This window comes from Trachurus japonicus, chromosome 11 (assembly GCF_045865225.1).
Source record: "Trachurus japonicus isolate A0001 chromosome 11, Traja_1.0".
Taxonomy (NCBI): Eukaryota; Metazoa; Chordata; class Actinopteri; order Carangiformes; family Carangidae; genus Trachurus; species Trachurus japonicus.
The window spans coordinates 29,536,678-29,556,229 of NC_140917.1; positions in this window are offsets into that span (position 1 = coordinate 29,536,678).

Genomic DNA, 19,552 nt, shown 5'->3' on the forward strand with positions numbered 1-19,552 from the left:
GCGTGGAGGAGAGAGCGTCTTATGAGGTTATTAGGTTTTAATCAATATGGTATATGGCCAGAAGATGATTGGAAAACAAACCTAATCTGGGAAGCAATACGTCTCTCGTTCATCTCCCAGACCATCTCTCTGGTGGATCCTCTTGACTCCTCCACCTGCCACCTTTTTTCTAAACCCATACACATCACGGTGAACACCAGCTTCCTGTACATAACAACTACCCAAACAAAGCAAACAAGCTTCTTTGACGTCTCGGGAACTTGCACTTGATGTTAACCTATCTGTTTGTGTAGATTTTAGTTTAATCTGCAAGAAAATCCCAAAGCATTTCTGACTGGGTGTGGGTCTTTTGAAGTCATTAAATGTCTGAATGACTGAGACCTCTTACACCTGTTCTGCCCTACAAAGGCAAAGTGCAGTATCTGCATTTTTTCAATTTTTTTTTTAACAATCAAAAGCGTGGCATATTCTCTTCAATCTGGTAGAATTTGATATTGGTGCTGCTAAAATGTCCAGAGTTATTGGGCTTTTTATTTTGATGTCCATCCAAAAAAGTACTGTGAAACCAAGGCAAGAGTACTGTACTCCCTACATTCTAGAGCTGTCCCCGACCAAAGATTTTGTTGGTGCCGTGTAAAAAAAACAACAACAAAAAAGTGTCACGTCACGACTTCCTGTATCTGGCCCTTCAAAATAAAAGCCCCATAGCCTTTCATATACAGTTCAGTCATTGATTTTGACTTAATTTTGACAAGACACGGCTCCAAATGTTGTTTTTTTTTCTCTTGCGACCAATCGACCAATGAAATTTTGGTCGGCTAATGATTTTTTGGTCGACCAGTACTTGGTCGATTATTTGGGGGCAGCCCTACTACATTCTATAATTTACTCTAAAGCAAAGTGCCGTATCTAATACCAAGCCAAAGTGCTGTATCTGCACCAAAACCAAGGCAAAGTGCAGTATCTGCCATAAAACGGTCAGAATTGGTCAGAAAGACAAACTACAAAATACATTTAATTCAGTCCACCTTTATCTAATCAATTATAGACTTGGTAGTTATTCATAATTTCATGCTTAAACCTGACAATGAAAAAACACAAAAAGCTGTTTTTCTCAATTTGGCATTTTTACAGATACTGCACTTTGCCTTTGTAAGGCAGTGTTGCTTGGTCAAGAGAGGAAACAAGATCATCATAAATTAAGCCCATACGGTGTTGTGCGGCAGCGTATAACTCACACTTACATGTTGTTGCTAACCAACCCATGACACTTTTTTACAGTAACCATGGTGATGAAGGTAGGTATACCATCCTTTTAAGGTAAATAGACAGTGGATTTACTACAGTCGATTAGTTTTCATATTCTCTGACCTCATCTTCTTGTGATTCATACGCGAACAAGAACCTTATTTGAACCCCTTTCCTGCTGTTAACATTCAAAGGTGGAGTGACACTGTGAAGAGCACGACATTTTGTGTCATATGGCCATTTGTGAATCAGATGCCTGGTAGATTGTGTTTGTGATTAGATTGTGTCAAATGATTATGTGTTCACTGGTAAGTTGCACTCCCTCCAGGTTAAATATATTTTTGTGTTCCATAATAATAATAAGGACATCAGTCAGAAAAATAAATAAATGATGGATTCTATTATACTCATAAAATACAAGCTCATCAGGGATACTGTCATCCTAGACTTGTTTCTGTTGTGGCCCTGGTGTTTGCAGGGTCCATTAATCTTAATCGAAACAGAGGGTGAAAAAACTGTAAATCTAGAAATGATGCATTTGTTCCAGATAGCAGCCAAGGTAACAAGAATCACAGACATTCTTCAGACACTTGTTTGACATAGCTCAATGTGGAAATATCAGGGATTAATTATTCATGTTTAACAGTGTGTTATTAAATTGCTGAGGGTGGCATTTTCACTTTCTATTTGCCCACGTGTTCTGGGCAGTGATGGAAAGAAGAACAATATGCTAGATGTAAGATGAGCTGTGTTTGCATCTCAGCTGGTGAGAGGAGCCAAGCTGAGGAGCTCTGCTTTACAAGTATGCCCGCTGGGTTGATCCCTTTGGACATGTAGCGGACAAGACCAGCTGGAAGACAACCGCAGGGCAGATCTAGGACACGCTGCAGGGACTACATCTCCCATCTGGTCAGGGAGCACTTGGGGTTACCCCAGTAGAAGCTGGAGGTAATCGCTTAGGAAAATAATGTCTGACTCTTCTGCTCACCTTTTTGTATCTATGGCCCTTGATGAATATTCAAAATGGATAATCAAGTGGAAGCGCAAATCGCTAAGCACTACTTGCAGGTTCTGTAATTATACCTCCAGAATGATCATTTTGACATTCATATACACACACACTTGTTGCTAATTAGCGATAACAAGTCATTTTTGCAAAGCCGTGTTTGCATGGCACTTGAAATTTTAATGTGGGTGAATGAAACTACATAGGAAACTCTATGTTGATATGTGGAATTGATATGCTTATGCTACACTTACCATACAGATTTGACAGCACTCAATGATTGAGTTGTTTTACGTGAATGTTTTCTGAAAATATACATGATACCAAGTTCAAATGATACCATCAGGCTGGTAATCAGATTTATTGCATAGTCGCACGCATGCACGCTTGAGTGAATAAAGTTGTTCATGCATACACAGCACCACCACATGTGCATTACACTGGCTCCCCGTCCGTTACAGAATTCAGTTTAAAATCCTCTTAATCACTTACAAATGTCTTTATGGTCCAGCTCCACTGTACATTTCAGAACTTTTAACCCCCCTTAGCACCGAGATCCCTCAGATCTGGAAATCAGATGGTGTTAGTTGAGATCGTGCCTTTTCTGTGTTAGCTCCATTGCTGTGGAACAAGCTCCACCTCAGCATCACATCGGCTGAGTCTATGTATCATTTAAAAAAGCTTTTAAAAACCCACATGTACCAACTGGCTTTTGTGCAATAATTTTAATGTTTTTTTTTTGTTTTGTTTTTACACATTTTGTTCTTTGTTCCTATTGTCTTATCTACAGTATTTCTATTATTTTATCTTATGCTTGTTCACTGTTTTCTGTATGATGTTTTCTTCATTTTTTGATTGCTTTATTTTCTCAATGATTTTGTGAAGCACCTTGTAACCTTGGTTTTGAAAAGTGCTATAGAAATAAAGTTTAATCGGTTTTGCTCGACAAGTCTATAGGATGCATTTCCACTCAGCATGGAATGACATCATGTTGTATATGACATTTAGGGATTTTGTGTCATGCATAATGCTGCAGGAAGAAATCTGGTGTTTGGCCGGTGTGTGGAAAAGTGTGTGTTTTTAACATTAATTTCCTCTAATCAGAGGGCTAAACACACAAGCTCTTGGCCATCGGCTTTTTGATTTAAATGTATGCACTAATACCCGAGTGGCACCTGGCTGGGACAACACCATCACTTAGAACAGTTGGGGGTGCAGCGCCGTGCCTAGGGGCTACTCAGTGGGGGTTATTTAGGGATGTGGAGTGTTCAGTAACTTCAACCCTGCTGTTTTTCAACTGTAGACTGGTGTGTTACATCAGCATTTTATTGTGCACAGATGCGGATGTGACAGTGCCCTTTTCCTTGCAAACTGCCACCACATCACCCCTTGGTCTTTCCACATCGTTACAGAGCCCAAGAGAGGGATGCTGCAACAGAGCATGACTAAATATTTCAGCAGAGCAGATGGCCAGGACTTTGTCAGTACTCATGGCAAAAGCGGAAGGGATATCTAGTCACTGCAGCTCCCAGCAAGTTTATTTGACATTTTGACCAACAGGATGTTGGTCAGTGTAAAGTTATGGCATACAGCTGACATTTATAGGAGACATATTAGATATTAAAGCTGATTCATCGTTCAGTCTACTGGCAGATGGCAGCCACATTTAAGGTGGAGGGAAATGATGCAGCAAACAAGCAGTTTGAACTGAAAATGTGTTTCATGCTCCAATTTATTGAAGGCTTAACCCAGTGACCATTCATTGCACCACCAGACCCCCCCCCCCTCAGGAAGCTCAGGTTCTTTAACATCTGCAGTGAAATGCTGCACATGAATTATCAATCAAGACTGGCTAGTACCCTGCTGCTGAGGTCTGCTGGGACAGCAGCATGTCCAACATGAACACAGGGAGCCTGGACATTGTGTTAAATAACTAGAATTCAAACCACATATTCAAAGCAAAAAGTCAGCATCATCAAATTGCAGATGCATGTAGAGGACACAGAATAGTTCTTGTTTTGCCATGCAAAACTAAGACATTCTAACATAACGAAACAAGATAAGTGTTTGATGTCTGCTGTAGTAAAGTCTGTGATAAGCGCTCGACTTGTAAGGTGTGCAGCCAAACCCATCCCAAACCCATCCCAGCATTCTGCAGTCTGCACATCAACCAAAAGGTGAGAGCGAGCAATACAGATCTTAAACAGCCTAAGGAACCATCAGTGAGCAGTGCACAGGTCTCTCTGCAAATATGTAGTCGAACAGGGGCCAGGATTCTCACCATCTTCCCGGGTACAGGTGAAGTCCAGCAAAGGAGACAAGGTCATCCAAACATGTGCATATCTTGATCCAGGCAATACAGCCACCTGGGGGGTGCTGAATCTGAATCAAAGGCTTGCTCAAATCAGTCTACCAACCATGGACTCAAGAGCATCAGTTCCCAGCAACGTATAATGTAAGGTAACAGGTTTGAAGAATTCAAGTCTCACAGGAAATGATTGTATGACTTACAGTACCAGAGGTCTACACTCAGGAGAGGATGCCTGCAATCACGGATAACATCATCAGCAGTGATTGTTGAGAAATCACAAAGTGTTATACATCAATTGATTGATTATTTTTGACCAATCAAGGTCAAAAGATGATGTAGCCTGTAAAGGTGCTATGGAGTCATCTTTACATGTATGGCATGTAGAGAAATCCACTTGGAAGTTGCGTAATCATTGGATACAGACTCCTGTCCTCTTCTACAAACCTGAGCAGAGCATTTATGCAGGTCTCTCATCTACGCTCTGATAGTGAAACCAACTTCATTGATGCTGAAAGGGAGCTGAGAGAAGCTCATGCTGCTTGAAATCACAGCAAAATACAAGATGCTTTTCTACAGTAAGGAATAAAGAGGAGTTTTAACCCACCAACAGCTTCTCATCATGGAAGTACATGGGAGAGCAGCAGGTCTAGACAGGGAAGCAAATGTTTTCTGTGTGTGAACGTGATTTGGTGGCAGCGTAATAGCGTTTTTCTATCAGCAATAACTATTGTCATGTATTAGAATAAAAAAAAAAAGTGTTACAGCACTCAAGAGTACAGCCATACATTTAATTATTTTGTGTACTGCACTGAACATGCATCTGAAAAGTTCTTCCTGTCTACACGCAAAGGAAAGTCAAATGTAGCTATTAGTTTCTAAATAGAAAGACTGTACAGACCAGATTCAGTGGAATCAGGTGTATAGTGCCAGAAGACAGCAAGCATGTGGCCCAATGGTGGATTTATTTTGCAAACTGGGAATAAGCACAGTGCCTATACACCAGGCTCTTGTATTTTTGGTTCTGCCATAAATATTCACCACCACTACGCTGTGACTACACAATCCCAATTCCAAGGAGGGATTTACATTCAATTGTTTCATCAATTTACATTTATGTAGAACAAAATACCTCTACCCTGTGCAAATGACTTGAGAGCCTCGCCAGACCACAGTGAGTGATGAGACCACAATGGCCTGGTCTCATTGTAACAGTAAATCAATCTTTGTCTTACATGAGGTTGAGACAGCACATGCCTTGACAATTAGTCAAAATCATCACAGTTAAACAGCCATTAAAAAAAAAACAACACTCAGAGTGGAACTGGTGTGGAGTGTAGCGAGGGATAAACAAAATAAAGTAGTTTAAGTATCATTACATTTTGCTGGTAAGTTTGTCTTTCTGCATCTGATCATGATGTGGACGTGAGGTACACACATCTACTAGTTTTTTGCAGCACATTGTTGATCCCACTCCATTTAACCAGAAAATGAAATATTCATTACACAAACATATGACCTCCTCTACTCATCTAAAAATCCTGAATAATGAGTATGTGGAGAGAGAGAACGAGTGTATAACAGAGCTGGAGCATCAACTTGAAAACATCTTTTTTTAAGTCAGGAAAACAACGAGCCACCAAAATGGCTGTTTCTATCCAGTTGTGGTCAAGATGGCACTTAATTATTTTAATGGCGTCTTTGTGCTTGGCTTTTTGGTCGTGCTAATGTAATGTAATGTAATAACAGGATGTGCAGTTACACTGTAACCCTGTGAATCTTACATTTCACTATGTGCAAAACTAGGAGGAAGGATAAGTCAATGATCAGATAAATTAAACGCACAATCTGATATCTCCAAGTAAACAACAGCCCAGGACTAACTCTAATCCTAAACCTAACCAGTTGGTTATAACAGTGTGCAGGGCTACTACAGTATAATGCCAACAAGTCCTCAAACCTTAAAAGTTGTTATGGTTACAAAAAAAAACAAAAAACATGGATAGCTTTGTTTAAAGCTATAGTGCGTAACTTCTACGTGTCTGTAATCGGTTTCACCAAAGCCACTACAAGAGGAGATGATACAATGCTGACTAAGCCGTTCGGCTCCTCTAACACCTTGTGGTATTTTTCAGAATTTGTTCTTTTTGTATTTGGTGTCTTGGACGACATTCCTGCACAGGAAGTAACGCGTTCTACTCGGTTTTACCTGACAACAAGAAGGGAGGGGGAAGGAGAGTGCTGCTAGAAGCAACATGGCGGAGAACCCGAAGAAGCGACCAAGAGGTTCAGAAGTACGCCATATTGAGGTGCCGGCCGTATCGTTGTAATAACGCAGAAATCCTCTAGGGGGCGATAGAAGTTACACACTATAGCGTAAAGTCATGGACTGTAGAACCAAACTCCCTTTTTTCACATACAAATTGCACACCTTCCTCCTCCTGATGTGGACATTACTGTACTAAGTCACTGCACTCTCCTCCTCCTTCTGTCATAATCATTACAGCTGTTGGGTGTCACCTAGCTACAAAAACAAAACCAAAACTATGGGTCATAACAACCTGCTGCACAAACAGGCTAGACTCAGTTCCTAATAATGAGCATATTCAAAAGGTGGAAAGGTAACGTATAATTTACTGCTGTGTCTTTATAATGAATTCATTTCAGAAAACAGTGGTTGTCCTCACTGCGTGGCAGCTTTCCATGAGCACTGTTGGTATCAAACTACAGTACGTCTCAAACTGCAGGAACGCTCGCTTTATTTCTGTCTCACGCACGTGCACACGCACACGCACAGGCACAAACACACACATTCACAAGTGGACACCCTAAGTGATGGAGTCTTCTGTATTTGGAGGAGACCCAACTCATTAGGGTGATTGTCTGAGAAGCGCCTTTGACCGCCGTTCATGAAGTGCATAATTGGCCCTGGATTCACAATGAAGTTGGAGAATATATATCTATCTCTGAGTGTGTGTATGTGTGTGTGTGTGTGTGTGTGTGTGTGTGTGTGTGTGTGTGTGTGTGTGTGTGTGTGTGTGTGTGTGTGTGTGTGTGTGTGTGTGTGTGTGTCTGTCAGAGCAAGTATTTCTATATGAAATCAGAATTGGGATCCAAGCAAATGTAATATTTCTCTCATAATGCAGAATTACATTGGGTCAGTGATCTTTAATCTACATTTCAAATCTGAGAAGTTTCATACCAAGGTTGTCACCATTTGAACTAACAGGGAATATATTATTGAGCATTATTTTGAGTGAGTTACTTATTGAATACCAAATTTTATCTGAGGGAGGACGGTATTTTAATGACATACTGTAAAATGCTGTGTTGGCTTTATTGGACAAATGACTGATGATTCTGTGCATTATAGGACAAAAGAAAACTTGGAGCAAATTGTTGACACTTTTGTGTATGATGCCAAAATTCATAATGCATTTTCCTCATTGGCGGAGATAGATCTATAATGCATTAGTGTTAGGCAGGGGGTCAATGAATCATAAATAAGACTTTGAAGATCAGCATCAGCAAGAGGCATCAGTCTGTTTGCCACCATCTCTTTCCCTCTCTCTTTATCTCATTCAAAAAAAAAAAGAAAAAGACAGACACAAAAACATTGCTATCTTCCTCTTTTAAAAGACGTAGTAGAGGGCAATGGGAAAGGATGACGGAGAAAGAGGAGCTGTAAGTGTCTCAGTGGTTCGATAGAGAAGGCAAGCGGGAAGAAAGATGTAAGCAGAAGAAAAATAGGGAGACAGCAAGAGGGATGGAGGAGGAGTTAATAAAACCGCATTAACACTACCGTAATGCTGCTTTACACTCGAGTGGGCACCTCTGTACCTTGATACATTTATGTTCTAATTATCTGCGTCATTGAGGTTGATTGATTGGCCTAATATGATACGCATGGCACCAATTTAGCAAAGAAACCAATCTGTGACGGCTTTTGTTGGCACATGCATCCTCCTTCGCGATACCAGAGCCTCTGTTTCAGTCTCGTGCTCAAAGTCTGTTCGACTCGAGCCAACTTTGGCTGTTTTTTTTTTTTCACGAGTGCCGATGACTGAACATCATCAATCACTAAGTGTTTCGAAAGCACTTGTTCTGTTTTAAGGATGAACAATGATAAGATTTGTAACAAGTAATTAAAACGGCAGCGAGACTATTTATTAGAGGAGAAAGGACTTCAGCGGCGCTCACTCGTGTATGAAGCCATCTCGCGTTCGCTGTGTTGCCGGGTTGACAAACAACAGGTGACAGGAATCAAATGGCAGATGTTTGTAATTAAATGGGAGCGTGCCAGTTGGAAATTGTGTCTCCATCCTGGCAAGAAAATTGTCTTTGGAAAATTCAGGAATGCTCTTTCAGCATTACCGTCAAGGTCAATATTGCAAATAGTGCATAATAAGGCGAGTCGAGACAGATTTAATGAAAACAATTACCGTATATAATCCTGTATAGATGCTACAGTGCATACGTGATGATACCTCCAAGCCCCAAGAGAGTGAACTGAGACTATACATTATTCTGACCTGTGTCAAACTTATATTTATTCCAAACCTTAGGCAAACTAATGGGTGCGTTCACTGACACCCATGCAAAAGAATGTAGTGTCCGACTATGGTGCAGGAGGTATACATACATTTTGTAATTCTCCCACATCCCCTCGCCCTCTACAAACTCTCTCTGGAAACTCATCACATTGCAGCACATTACAGGAAGGTTGCATCCAGCATACTGCAAGCCTAAACAGCAAATCATTAGCATCATGGACCATATAGCTGGGTTCATGCCAAAGTGACCTTGGTCAGAGGAAATTATAGGAAGTGTGTTTAAATTCATGGAAACGAACACATAAATGAGTATGCGCGCACGCCCATGCACTTGCCCATGCACACGCGCACACACGCCTTGGAAATGCACTGCTCTATAGCGAGGCGGCAGCCCTGTTTGACCGAGCACCAGTCACCTGTAGAGAATGAACCACTTTGCAGGCGATCAGCGCTGCCATAAAACACGACGAGCACATGTATTGTAAGACCCAACCTTTACTGTGATTGCATCAGAGACAAAAGCGTCGAGGACAACAATGCGAAGGGCAAACGGGTCACAGATTACCTCTAGTGACCAATAAAAAGTGTTACAGCGACGGAAGTCTATGTGGTTTCTCCATTGGACACAGTGGCATTGAAGACCTCAACCCCCCCCGCCCCCGCCCCACCTCCTGCTCAGCCAAGATTGACGAGGAACATGAAAATATATTTGCTGTGATTTTGTAGGCCGTAAAAATGCTTTGTGAGAATTAGCGAATATGCTTGTACAGCAGTTCTTCGGCGGCCAGATAGAGAGAAGTTGAATGAAGTGGACATGTGGTCATGCATGGAGAAGGGCCAATCTTGAGAGACCTCGCCACTGGAGAGTAAATCATTTAATAGACACAGACACACATACTCAGACGTGCTCAGGGAGAAGGGTAAAGAAAGGGAACAGGAGTCTGAGAGGACTGGGAGGAAGAAGAGCTTAAAAAAGTGAGTACACTGAAGGAGTTTCAAGTGCACGGTGAGAGAGGAAATTGATGTTAAAAAGCGGCAACATCCAAAATCAACACTGCAGGAAGAACTTATTAGAAGAAAGATGTTTTCATCCATGCATACTTTAAAATGTGAAATCATGCAGACACTGGTGTACACAAACTTTGATGTTCTGAGACTCAAAAGTGTTCAAGTTATTGCTGAGTATGGAAGCTCATAGGGGACTATATTGTCAACTCTACACAACTATTACTGTCAAAGGCTGGTTTCATTTCCAAATTGCATTTTCACCGTAACGTCGAAGGAGCGTAGAGTCAAGTAAATGCAAGTAGAAGTTTCATTTACTGAGTTTGAATATTACCCACGGTAGGACGTTAAGACTTGGAACATTAAATGTCAAATGCTGTTTTTTTTTTCATTTTCAATTTGTTAAAAATTGCGTTCTCGTTTTCAAATTAGAATTAACAATTTAACATTGTCCACTGTGCAGCACGGTACAATGGAAATTAAAGTCAAACAGTGAAATGTCAAACACCCATAGAAGTATGTGAAAATGCAAATAGAAATACATTTGAATATAGTCCCCTATAAGCTTCCCTAAACAACATACATATGGAAAGAAATATAATGCTTTGTTCATTTACTCTCATTATCATTTCATTTAAAAGTTAATATTATCATTTGAATTAAAGCAGATATCATCGGCACGGCCGTTTCGGCTAATGCTGTGTTCAAGGCAGGCTTTTGAAACCGTAAGTTACAGCTTCAAGTCACAACTACGACTTGGTAGCGTTCCAGGTAACCCGTAGCTCGTGTTTTTACCGTCCTGTTGTCTGTGAAAGTTCCCTATAACGGCCACTCGTAACTTCCGACCCGTGAACTCGTACCAGATCGAACTGGTATGACTTCACAGGAAGGAAAAACACAAAGTACGAGTTTCCTTGAACGCACCATGAGTTAGCAGCCCCCGCCCTTGTCAGGCATCAATTGGTCCTCGTGCTACGTCACCACATTCACGCGCATCCCTTGGCTGCACACACAGCCCTTCATGCCGTTCTCTCCCCTCATTGGATAACACTTGTATCCCACAAGGAAAATTTTCTCCTCGGGTTACAGCAGAGCAGAGTGACGGAGAGACTCGTGTTTAGGCTGAAATACTTCATGTAAGTGATTGCTAACGGAAAATAGGACTATTTAGGACTTATATTAACAAAAACATTCCACTGATATCTGCTTTAAGAAGCCTTTAGACTTCTGTATACTGTATGATGTTTACCTATGATGATAAAAGGCGGTACTAAATTCTAAACTCAACCATCAAACACATCACTTCAAAACTAATGGAACAGTGGAGTGAGCAAAAGTCACAACAAGTACGTCACAGAGCTTCATCTTTCAGCTTTGGAACAAATCCCCATATGACCAGAGCCCCCATGACGCATTTCTCATTTTACGAAGGGCATGGCTACAGTACAATCAGATGTACCACATCAAGGCTGCACACCAGTCGCCCGCCGATGTGTAAATTGTGGGCAGAGTACTCAGAGCAATTTGACATTGGTAGCACTAAAGCTTGTGTTGAGCATATTAGAATCCAGACAGATGACACATGCGTATCTTCAGGCCCACACACCAGTTTTTTAAATTGTTGTTGCTGTGCAGGTTTACAAGATGAAATGAAATGGGAGTGCATTAAGGGGCTGTCATAAGCATTTTAGCAAAGGTGGGAATAAAAACAATGTTGGCAAGCACAGATGCAATGCAAATGCATTAAACAAATAATAGATTACAAGAGTATTACATGAATGTGGAATTAGCATGTTAGCATTTAACAATAGTTTTGGAGTTTTGGTGATGCTTGGTTTTAAGCCAAATGGTGTTGGACACACATCAATACAGGTCTGACCTCATGGTATTACTTATGGAAATGTCAGGGGATGCCCTCAGCCAATAGCAGACATCATCTGGGACCCGTAATTGTAAAAATTTGGTGCCTATCCATCAAGTTGATGTCCAGGTACTACGTTGAATCCATAAAAGAATACATAAAAACTTCCCCCGCTCCTGCACTGAGCTCTTGGCCTCCCATCACCCGATTCTGCAGCAATCCCCTTTCAGTTTATCCAGATTGCTGCAGCACAGCTTGTCTTCACCTTCCCCAAATTCTCCCACTTTACTGCTTTTCGGTCTGTGCTCCAGTGGCTCCCAGTTGGTGCTCCTAGTCATTTCAAAACACTGGTGTTACCATACAAAACAGCCAGAGGCGCAGTAACTCAGAATCACCTGATCAGGATTCAGACCTGCACTCTAACTCAGTCCCTGCACTCAAACTCATGTCACCCTCCATCCATCGCTCTGCTTGGTCCCATCTTCTCACTCCACCCAAAACTGACCCCTGACATGAAAAACATTTTTCGTATAAAGGGTCAGCTCTCAACCATGATACGCACAACAGAGCAGCAGAAGCCCAGCATGTAGTGTGAGGGAATTTTTCTGTACAATTTCGAAGGCAGCACTAACAGTCTAAGAGTTCAGGTCATGACGAACTCCCATTGTTCCTCCGGGTAGCAAAACCAGGATACGCCAGTATCTGAAATTGGGATATGAATGTCTACATGCACAAACACAAAAAACGGGATACTCAAAAATCTGATCATATCTGGGATACTCCAGTCTATGGAAACGGAGTGAGTGTTTCATCCTGTTATGATTGATGGAGCCATCTTTATCCCCTGTAGCTACTGAAACCAGGGTCTTTATAGACAAAAAAGCTAGGAAAGCATAACTTTGAGGAGACGGTCCAAAACCAGGTCCAGACAAGCGTGAGTGAAAAGAGTTCTAATGACAAGACGCACATAACAATGTGATCTCCTGTTGGTCATCTTTTTCTCCTACTCGCAAGATTTCAGTCACATTTATTACCTTACCCTAACCCATGTGTTTTTAATTTTTTTTCTTAATGTCTCGCAAGTTATGTTTTATTGCTTTTTTGTAGCCCTAAGAAATATCAGTTTCCATGCTGATGCTGAAGTGAGATTTATGTATTGCACTTACCAGGGGATGCCATTTTTAAGAAACATGGGGCAATAACAATTCTGATGAGGACAAATTGTCAAACTGTGAAAAGGAGAAAGTTCATCAATACTCTTTAAAGCTGTGATCCAACACCCATTTAAATCTAAATAAATGACAGGGCTAGATGGAGTCATCATATCTGTGGCACCACTACATGTACACTTGACAAGTGTTTTATTAGCAACACCTGTACAGCTACTTATCCATGCAGTCAGCCAATCATGTGAAAGCAGGATGATGCATAAAACTGTGCAGATACCGGTCAGCAGCTTCAGCTCATTTTTACATTAAACAAAATGTGATCTTAGAGTCTTTGACTCTGGCGTAATGGCTGGTGCCAGACAGGCGGCCTGAGGATTTTCACACACAGTCTCTAGAGATCACTCAGAATGATGTGAATGACATAAAAATAAAAAAAAATAAAAAACATCCAGTGAGCAGCAGTTCTGCTGGTGGAAACTCCTTGTGGATATGGTAGAATGGAAAAACTGGTTGGCTCTGACTTATGGAGTTAAGGGATACTTCACCCAAAATCAATAATTCACAAATTTTCTATTCACACAAGATGCGCAGGATTTGCTGCGAGATGTTCTTACATCATACAGCCAGTGGTTTACAACGATGAATGAACATCTCGCAGCAAATCTTGTGCATGCGCACAAAAATCAACAGAGCCACTGGGAGCGACTACTACAACAAGGCTAAAAACAGATATGAAATTATTTTTCATGTTGCAGCTTCAGGACACTTGAGTCAGTATGGACGAGCAGTATGGAGGTATTTGGATGTTTCATAGCGTGTGTTTTGGACAATTCAAATGTGAATTCTATATGTACATGGAACGCTAAAATCGGTTTGATAACTCTGAAAGTTCTCCAAACCCTTTCCTTGGCATGATGGCGAGTAGAAAATTGGTGCATTATTGATTTTGGATGAATTATCCCTTTAAATAACCACTCTTTACAGCTGTGGTGAGCAGAAAACTCTTATAGAATGAGATAATGAGAAAACAGCACCTCCAACCTAAAGGTGGATCAACTACAATAGCCACATCAAGTGTCATCAAGTGAGAACAGAAACCTGAGGCTGCACTGAGCACTGGAAAACTGATAAATCTAGATTTCTACAGGCAAGAAGATGATGACCCAAACTGCCTTGTGTCAACAGTCCAGGCTGCTGGTGGCAACGGTGGTGGTGGTGGTGTGATGGCATTGGGAGTGTTTTCTTTGCTAATACCGACCTTGAGCATCTCTTTACGACCACAATTAACTATCTTTTATAATGACTATACTTCCAGCATGATGATGCACCATGTGACAAAGAAAGTTCAGTGGCCTCCTCTGACACCAAAACCGACTCCAGTTGAAGTGGAGATCGACAGCGTGAAGGTGCAGCTGACAAATCAGCAGAAAGATGTGATGCAATCAGTTCAACATGCAGCAGAGTCTCAGAGGGATATCTCAAACATCTTGTGGAGTCGATGAAACCACAAAGAAACCCAAGGGTGAACCTACACAAAACAGCCACTTACTATAGAGCTGCCATTCAGAGACTGCATGTCTCTGGAACATTTCACCAAGAGGGATGAGCACAAGAGTGATAGAAGAGAGAAGAATGTTGATCTCACTGAGTGACTGATCTCTTTGCCTTTTTTCTACGTTTCATATTTGAAGAAAAACCAAAGGAAACGTTCACTCTAAAGGATGGTGGGTTCATCGTTTGCTTGGTGCATCTGGATGACAGCTGAGAACCACACCGTTAGATTTTCTTCTAAACCTGTGTTTTTCAACCTTGGGGTTGGGACCCCATGCGGGGTCGCCTGGAATTCAAATGGGGTCGCCTGAAAGGTCCAGCAATTGATCAAAAAAAAAATTACTGAAAAAAAAATCTTTTAAACTAATTATTATTCTTTTTAAAAAAAAAAAAAATTAAAAACACCACACACAATCCTCAACAGTATTCTAGACTTTCATTTTCTCAAATTTAAATCGAGTTCAAATAAAATGCAGCATGCCAGAAATTTGTGATGTCAAAATGGGGTCACGAGCTAGAAAAGGTTGAGAACCACTGTTTTAAACAAACCAGGTTCAACTTTGATTTAAAAAAAAAAAAAGACCACATGTGTCTGCACTGTATCTCCACAATGAGAAATGATAATGCTGCTACAAAGTCAAAACGATTCAAGAGGGAAGTGCCAAGAAGCAATGAATTGCATCTCTAGGGTTCCCCGATCACTACAATGAATCCTTACTGCACTTTGATGGTTCATTTTCTTTGAATAGGAGAAGGTTTTCATTCAGAAACATCTACTCAGTAACTCTCTATACACAATCTAAACTGTATGACTCTCGAGAAGGCAAACCAAAGGTAATCTGCATACAAACTACTCTACTAGTCATCATATCAGTATCAAAACAAATGTATCTACATTTCTTTCTACCAAGCAGCGCCTTGCATGTTAAACAGCACACGTCACCATGTGGCAATATGTAAACAGTGGAAAATATATATACATAATTAAATGCAATACATACTTCTTGAAGTTGGTTTTATAAAAGATTTATTATCTTGTGTGCCCTCTTGGCTGTATCAATGTCTGTGTTATTTATGCTACACTCAAAAACACAGAGGTAGAGAAAGAGGATAAAAAAAATGCAAAGAAGTGTAGAATTCAAAACAGTACAGCACAGAGCCAAACAGCATAATCTAAAAAAAATAAAAAAAGTTGCTGAGACCTGTTAAAACTAAATAGTTCTTTTGCTCTTCAGAACATAAATCATGTTATCTACTATGTGTGCATCACATAATTATCCTTATACCGTATATGATAGGGCTAAAACTCTTGTGTCTTAGATAAGCTGCATTTGAGTGCACAATTCCCAAAGTCTGCCAGTGGACAGATGCCAAAAATGAATAAATACAAACTCCCTTTTCATTTGTTTACAATAATTTCATAAAAGCCTGATAGATTGTTTGATGAAAGACAGTTAGCCTTTTCATCTACAGACTGCACAGTGTTGTGACATTTGGTAACAGCAGGCTCCTGGAGTGTCCATTTTGTCCTCTCCCCCCCTCCTCCTTTAGGAGAAATCATTTTCTCTCACTGAATATCACCCTGATGGAAAGCTTCAGTGAATAAACCCCAACCACAGAGCCACAGCCACTCAGCCTGGGTAAATACCTCTGTGACACTCAGCTCTGGAAACACATCTTTCATTTTTGAATGGTGGCATTCAATAAGATGAAGAAGCAGTGTGAACATAATGGGAAGAGGTGAGGAGCTGTTTGTGGGAATTATTATTTCAAGCGTAGGGTAGAAAGACTTTAAAGGTAAGGTTGTTCAGCCATTGATTGCTTCTCCACAGAGCTTCCCTTGAAGATGGTGGATTGGGAATTAAAAGAGAAATGAATGGAAACTTGACCACTCGTGTCTGAACTCCAACTACTTGATGAAAACAATGAATACAATACATTAGGCAAGATGCATGGTGTTAACTGTCAAAAGCAGAGTTCTATCACTAAATCAATTTACACAAAGCCTGATTTCTGTGCCTCCACATGTACAGAGCTCCAGCCAGTGACATATTGTATATGTAACCAATCAATTGCCATAGTCAAGAGGATCAAGGGCTATTTTAGCACATATATGGAGAGCACTCTGGGCTGACAGAAAGAGGATTTCTCCTAAAGGAGATGATGTTGGCTCTCCATCACCTGCTGCTTCTTATTTTCATGCCCATCACTCTACTTCAAAAGAAGACTGGGGGCTTCCTTCATTGGCAGCTCGTTTAACACAGTGAAAGAGAAGACCTTCATCCATTTTGGACTTGGATGGCAGCGGTGGACTGCAATGAACCAATAGTAAAGGTCTAACAATGAATTATGGGCCGCAGCCCAGTTTGAAGTGACTTTGGATGAGAGGAGGGATACACAACAGTCACAACAGGGCTGATGGTAAAAAGCTAAAATCCAGTTGGGTCATTACAGCAGAGTAATGGTAATGGTATACCGCAAGCCTCCTGTTCCTCCCCTCCATAACCAGCAGTATAGAGGACAATGTGCCTCTCTACAGCAAATGTAGTGAAAGATTGAGTCCAGTCAAACTCATGAATACAGCTCAAACCCACACTTCACAAATTCACCTCAAAAGGGACTTATAAGTGCATAATACACTGCCTTAGACTCCCCATTCTGACGAGGAAAGCTCTAACAGTTTATCCTCTTGTTAAGAAAAGCTCTCCAAGTTGTATCTCCAACAGAAAAAAAGGAATCAGGAGGAGGAGTGTCATAAAGGCAAGCCAAGGCCGAGATATAAACTCCTCACTCATATACCATCTCCACAAACATCCCGACAACATGATCTCAGATGGGAAAAATCTGCTCCAGTATGCAGCTGCTTTAGATATCCATCTCTTTCTAAATACAGACAGCTTTAAGGATGTTGTAATCAGTGTTAGTCGTATTACAAAATTAATCTGCATCATCAGTGAATTTCATTAAAAAAAGTGTCCTTGTCATGTTAATTAAGAATTTTTGTGTGTTTCATTGACATGAGACAATTAGTAATTACACACATCTAGAAATTGTATACTGTACTTGGCTGTATTGTTATTAAGCCGTCTATGCCGTGGCCGAACACCATCTGCCAATTAATTATTGACTGAGCATTAGTCAGATTAGCACACATTCACATTAGCAGATGAACCATCGACAAGAAAAAAAGATTTTGTTCATCTAATTAGAAAAATAAGCGTGACATCAAATGAATGATTTTTCTTTAAAGGACAAAATCCCCTCATATGTGAATTCTTTTCCAAATGGATTCCTTTATTATGAGCTGTCTAATCAGTAACTACAAACACAAAGTAATTGGAGGCCAATGGCAAATCACTCATACCTTTACGGCGCTCCTGATTGGATGGCGAGGCAGCTAGTGTCCGTCTGCTCAGAGATGATAAGATATTGATCAACATCGCATGTCTGTCACTCGGACTATTGGACGTGTGATGGAAGTTCGAACAGATAACAGGAGGGGATTACTGTATTATGATAGGTAATAACATTTTTATTAGCAATTAATCGTTGCTTCGTCAGTGGAAGACCATGCAGTTAGGAGCATGAGAGTAACAAAAACCTTTGGAATCACAAGCACTTAAAACACTAGACAAGAAACCCTTTAGACATCACCATTGCCATATTCTGAAAAAGTATAAACTTTTGAGCTGGGACAACCTAATGACATAGAAAAACATCTGTCAAGTATACAAGATCATGCAGGGCTCAGCTCCTCCTCCACTATCCAGTTTTATTAAGTTCAAATCCTCTGCTACTACACGAGGTGCCACAAAAAAAGATTGCATAATGCCGTTAAGGAACACCACATTCAGCCAGGATGTATTCTCATTCAGAGCATCACATCAATGGAACACAGTGCCACGACCGAGCAGAGAATCTCCATCATATCACTCATTCCAACCAAGTTAAGAACTGGCTTGTAGACACTCAAAGATGTGAGCACTGATGTTGATGTTGTTGTTCAAATGTGTATTTATTTATTAACATAGACACGCATCACGTTGGTGTTGTCCAAATGTGTATTTATTATGTATGTATTTATGGACAGTCAGTATGTGTATGTGTTCTATCCTATGTGGTACAATATTTTATTCCATTGTTGTTTATTTTTAAAGGTTGCCTTGTACAATCTGACAGAGGGACAGTCGATGAGAACTAGCTTTTTAAAGGTGTACAGAAAAGAAAAATGAATTTGATTCCACTCTGATAGATGAATGATTACATTAATTTTATGACCCAGACGATGTAGACCAATCTTTGTGCAAAATTCTATTTTCGAGTAAATCCGGGATGAAAGTGGAGTAGTTTTTTTTCGCATTGGATAATGCAGGCTCACAAATTATGCGCCACGCTGCCCACGATTCATCAGCCACTGATATTGGATCCGTCATCCGTCAATCAAACGTCTGAGACACACACACCGAGCTCGGTCTCCCCCCAAACATTGAATATCCCGCCCGCTCGATAACGACCAATCAAATTCGTTTTCCTTACTTGGGTAAACTTGTGCGGCAACTTGTGGAAACTCATAGAAGGAGGCGCGACAAACAGCCATTTCTGAACACCTTTAAACTAATTTGGGTGCATTTACATGTGTTTTTTTTCTACAATGTTTATTAATGTGCATTGTCCCTTTTCAAATAAACTAAACTAACTAAACTAAGAAAAACAACAAAAAAACATCTGTAACACTGGGCTGGATAGAGAATGAGTGTGTCTGCTGGAACATATAGCCTGGCATTGGTGTTTAATATCCATGGCAGCAACAGGGACATGAGCAGAGGGAGTGTTTGGTTTCTTTGCCAGTGC